Raw genomic sequence first — 6,067 nt, 5'->3', positions numbered from 1 at the left:
TGTGTGTGTGTGTGTGTGTGTGCATGCATAATTGAAGCAGGGAGTGCAGGAGTACCAAAGTCAGACTCCCATCATCTGCAACCAGTGTCATTATTAAACCTGTAAACACTCAGTGCTGCCACTTCTAAGATTGTAGATACTTTCTTTTGACAAATTTTTAAATTGTCTTAATTTATCCACATTTACTTTATCATTTATCACCCAATTGTCCTGTGCTCCATCTTCATATAACATGTTTTTTTAATTATCTTCATGATAACACAGCATCTCTTTCTAATCCCTATTTGTTTGAACTGGCATTCTGTTTATTATGTGAAAGTCTTTCTCCCCCACCATGCAGAACACGTCTTTAATCCTGACTTATTACATGGGCAGATCCAGTGGTGGGGCCAGAGGTGCACCCATTTTTTAATGAATGTAAGAAAGAGACCTGAGTGTTTGATTAGACATAAATGCAGCAAATCCAATATGACTCAGGCATCAGAAGTTTTATATTGTAACAATACCGTAAATGTTTGTTTTTTAGATAATATTTAAAGGTAGATCTTTGCTCAAATCTCAAACTTTAGTCAGAGGTAAATGATGAATTACTGGTGAAATATATAAAGAGCTCACTCACAAAAAGATCTACCATTGGCTTATGGTAGGGGTTGACAAAGACTGACTTACTTAGAAGTAATGTGTTTGGACTATTGACCTTTTAGAAGCCATTTTGGTATTCTGAACAATCGTGCAATTGAGTCTGAGAATGTCATTTGACTTGATCCCTTAAAAAAAAAAAAAAAACAAGATGGTGAAGGAGAGCTGAGGCAGCACGGCTAGAACATGTGCCTCTTTATTAGATTTTTTTAGGTCTATTTCTTACCTTGTATAGTGTAAATAAATTACCTCACAGCAAAAATGTTCTTGGTTTCAGCCTCGGCTGAGTGGGAGAGAGTCTTTCTGAGTTTGTGTGTTCTTCACTTGTATGCGTGGGTTCCCTCCAGGTACTCTGGCTTCCTCCCACAGTCCAAAGACATGCATGTCAGGTTAATTGGTCTCTCTAAATTCTCCCTGTGAGTGAATGGTTGTTTGTTGGCCCTGCGATGGACTTGCGATCTATCTGGGGTGTACCATATAAAACTGAGCAGACAATGACTACATAATATCTTAGTTGCACTAATGTACCTATCCTCTGTAAAAATTGGGGGGGACTCCATTATCTAAAATCATCAAATTAACTAGAGGCTTTGTAATTAATTATTCTCAATTGATTGCATTTTAATCACACAACAACAATAGTTGCCTCAAAAAGCAACATTTTTTAATTTAAATGAATTGAAGTGGAGGACTGAATCAAATAACAGACACAAACGTTAGTATTGTAAACTCAAGCTCCAGTAATGTCTAGAAAAATCCATTTAATTGCATTTCAATTTAAAACAGTAGAAAAAGAAAAAGAAAATATCCCTGGCTAAAACTGAACAGACAATTTGTCCACTGATGACAAAACTTTGACAAACCAATGAAATTCTACTTGAACAATGCACAATGAAGTTTACATATATATATATATATATATATATATATATATATATATATATATATATACGTGTGTGTGTGTGTGTGTAAACTTGCCTATTTACAAAAATTGTGCCAATACTCTATACTTTCTCTGTAGTGAACACAGGGATCCCCAACTCCAGTCTTCAAAGCCCACTGTCCTTGTTTCCCTGCTTCAACACATCTGATTTTAATTAATGGCTCAATATCAGACTTGTGCATAAGCTGTCAGCAATCCATTTAATTTGAATCAGGTGCGTTGCAGCAGGAAAATATCTTATACATGCAGGATAGTGGGCCTTGAGGACCTGGGCTGGGGATGACTGCTCTAGCCTAAATAGACTTAGACAAAAGCAATCAAACCCAGATTAATAGACTGAGGCCACTGCAGGACACTGAGAACACTACCTGAATTCTTTTTTCAACCATCTGAAAAGAAATAAAAAACTTACTCAAAACCATCATGACATTTAAAATTTATTTATTTATTTATTGTATGTGATGGACTTAATTACCAAACATAAATTAATGCATGCATCTTTTTAACTTTTTTACTTTACAGTAAATTTGTTAATAAAATAAAAATCTATTCTCCAACACAGTGATGAATAATGGAGCAGCATTAATTTGTGGGAGAAAGAAAATAAAAAGAACAGACGTGAGAAATGATGGATCAGATGAAAACTCAGTGACTCTCTGATGGAGATGTTATCTTAACCAAGTTTAACTAAGTACTAAATCGGGATTTTATTTTATTTTTTTATTTTTTTTTTTTAACATAATGATGCATTCACATGCAGAATTATCGGATTCTCTGATAAAGAGACATGCATCAGTATAACATATGTACACAAATGTAAATAAATAGACAATGTTATTTATTGTCCATTTACACCTACACAGAAGCTGCCTCTAGAACAGTATTCAACGATCAGCCCTCAAACAATAACAAATAGGGTGGTAAAGAAAATCAGAAAGCTGCTGACTCACTGTTAATGTTGATGGATGATGGTTAAAAAAACATGTTCTCATTTTTTTAGTAGTATTATTTAGTTCAGGAAGAAAAAACTAAATTTACTGTTTTAACCAGTAAACACAACCAGTTAACCAGCTCTTGCTGGAAACTCTAACATGTTATCATCACTTTATCATACCTTTGTAAAAAGCTAGAATGTTCTTTTTCTTTTATAGATGCTAGTGATGATTGTCAGCTTTGTATTTCTGAAAAAAAAAAAAAAAAATCAAAAAGTTCTCCGTTATGTTTCTGTACAGGTGTAGTAGCTGGTTGTCTGAGGTTCATGTTTGGATTAAAGAGCCATTGCCTTCTGTCTGGTGTATCTTTTGTCTTTGCTTTCTTTTCTCTACTCTCCTTTTTATTTCTGTAAAAAAAAACAAAAAAGAAAGAAATTGGTACAAATGTTTTCTGTTTTTTTTTTTTTTTTTTTACTGCATATTTTCTTTTCGCCTCTTCTTTTCCTCACCTTGGTTCTGACAGGCAGCTGCATCCACTGACATGGAGCCAAAATAGGTTCAACACTAAACCTGGCAACATTCCGCTACCCCCTAGAACCGCCAGAGGGGGCTAGTTTGAATCCCTGCTGACTCAGCATAAAAAATGATAAAGGTGGCCCTTAGAGAGGCCTTTTTTTTTTCTAGTGAAGCTTTTTTACCATTCAGAAGTAGACAAAGCCTCAATAAATAAATGATTAACTGACCAGCATGTGGGTTTACTTCGGGCTTGAATTTCAAATAAAAAATGTCAAATACATACCAGCACATACGTTCATAAATCAAACATATTTTTAATGTATTTATTTATCTTTTATCAATTATTTAACAATTAAGAAAAAAGCATCATATCATGCTGGAGTAACAAAGCAGAGTGCTAGATGTCAGTTGATATTTATTTATTGTATCGCACATCAGAAAAACATAAAGCACTATGCATCCTTCTTCTCTCATAACCCCGTGTTCTGTTTGGCCCAGCTTGACCTGAATTCTTCACTTACCCCCAGCCTCCTTACTGTTAATCTACAAAAACTGACATGTACCTTTTACCTTCAAACTTTCTCCATGGTTGAAACTGTTCTTGGCTTCAGTTTGAAGTGTGGCAGTCAAATCAGTGTCAAATTGGAGGCTATATATAGATGCTAATGGTTATAACTGATATATAGTTTTTTTTGTAAAATAAGTACAAATTTGTTGTAATGCTAAGTGCATCAGATAGATTTATTTATACATTATTTCAGTATTTCAGTTTTTTGTCAGGTCTTTTCAATAGTATTATCTCTACAAAAAGGCACAATATTGCACCAGATTAATGGTGGGAATTCACAGTCTTTCAGCTGGTACAAGGAATACATTTAAAGATTACGAAACAAAAGTAACTGTCTTCTCATAGTCAGGCTAGAAGAAGGGGTTAAAAACAAAGTATGGTGACTGAGTGCTGGATTTATAAGTGGGGCAAGTCAAGGTATAGGCCTTATATTATTTATGATCTTTTCATCCTACCATAGATGTGGGTGGGGGATGAGAGTACCAGCTCTTGATTATGGATTTTCAGTCCATGAATCCTGGAATCTACTAGTGTCATCTGGATTGGTTCCCCATTGGTTCACTGTCTCTTCAGTCAACTAATGGCACAAAACCTGAGCTGTACTGAAATAACAACACAGATCATAGACAGTTAACTAGTTAACTTCTGTAGTGTAATGCATGATCTGTATTATCTAAAATTAATCAGTCAAGGAATTTTTAGGCTGAGAAAATCTCATATTTAAACTGTCCCTGTCTCCTCAGATTAAAAGAGGCAACATTAAGTTACAGTTTTCTTTTTTTAACCTGACACTTAATGCTTTTATTTTAGTCTTAAATTAACCAATTAACAAATTAACCAAATATGTTATTGGAATGAAATAAATAATTGCTAACTCTTTATCTAATAAACTGTTCAATATAACCACATTGGCAATAAAAGCATGAACAATCAGCATCCTCAACTACCACCTGTCAAATACCAAATGTAGTTAGATTTTGGAGTTAGCGGTAGAATAAATAGGGGTCACCAGGCAGGTGGCTGCTGCATTATTTGAAATTACAGCAGTTTGTGTTTTATGTAAACCATCTGAGTCTAAAACCTTCAATGTTTTCCAGATCTACTTTGAGATGTGTATTAAATTAAAGAATATTTGCTATCATCTGGTCTGACAATGTTTTAAATATTGGAAGAACAACAATGTTGTTCACAAATTTTTTCAGTGTAAAGTTGTGAATCAGATTTCATTTAAATTATATTAAAATTGATGCTAATGATTAATTTGAGTGCTAGTGACTGGAGGTAATTAGCTTTAATCACATAATACATGATTGAATTTTTAACAATATGCTGGAAATTTCTGTAATTATCTGTCTGTGCTAATATGCTAATAAAATAAGTTATTTAATATTATTTTAAGTATTTCTCAGCCATTTCTGATTTGCATAGGCCCAAACACTTTGGCCCTTTGCTTGCTTCCAATGGAAAAAATGTGGATCGCTGCAAGTTTGATGGATCTGAGGACTAAAGAAAGCCAAACTGTTCTGCTGTCTTACCAAAAATACAATAAAACTGAACACAAATCAAACGGAAGCATTCCCAGGCTTTCTGTTGACTGATTTAATGTAGCCATTGCAGAAAAGCTTTATGTCTAAGAGACAGCTATGTTCCAAATATGGCAGCTCATATCAGGAACATGCAGGGTGCAGAAAAAGTGTTGAAAAAGCTCACAAGAGAAGACAGTACAGGAAGATGTACAGCAATAAATATAACTAGTGTGTGTGTGTGTGTGTGTGTGTATGTGTGTATATATATATATAATATCTTAGTCTTGTTTTGATAATAAAAAATACTCATGTGACTAAGTTTGTGCATCACTTTTAAATGGAAAGCAAAATAAAAAAAATGACTTATGACTTGACTTCAGTGTCATTAACCCTTTGTTACCACAACATGGTTTTAAAAAACATGTCAAATTTTGCACAAACTGCACAGAATGTAGATGGATGAGCCCTCCAAAGATGTAGCTGCGCTCTTGGGATACTTAGTCTGCACTGAACATTTATTTGATCTATAACACCGAAAAGAACTTTTTGCAATATCAGTGCTGACGGTTCTGGTATAGGAAGTATAATCTGCTCATCTACTCTCATCAGTACAATATCTGAGGATCACTTTTTTATAATGAGTCTTTTGTATCTGCTTTAGGGCATCTTAACACTAATTTCCCTTGAAGATTCTAGATAACTATACCATTACTTTGAACCAAATCTCTAGAAATGTGGTAATAGCATGCATAATTATCCATATAGATGCCGTTAAAATGTTGCATTGAAGTGCACAAGTGGACAGTTTTTCATTCATTTCTCTGCTGTGCCTATTTTACTGCCTGGTTAACTTGGTCCACATTTCACATTTATCTGCAGTTTTAACAGCTTAGTGGACTGAAAAATGTTAACATGGCCTGCTTGTCTTCTCTTTCCTTCTGTC

This window comes from Melanotaenia boesemani, chromosome 18, assembly GCF_017639745.1.
Source record: "Melanotaenia boesemani isolate fMelBoe1 chromosome 18, fMelBoe1.pri, whole genome shotgun sequence".
Lineage (NCBI taxonomy): Eukaryota > Metazoa > Chordata > Actinopteri > Atheriniformes > Melanotaeniidae > Melanotaenia > Melanotaenia boesemani.
The sequence above is the reverse complement of the archived record's forward strand: the minus strand, read 5'-3'. Positions refer to the sequence as shown.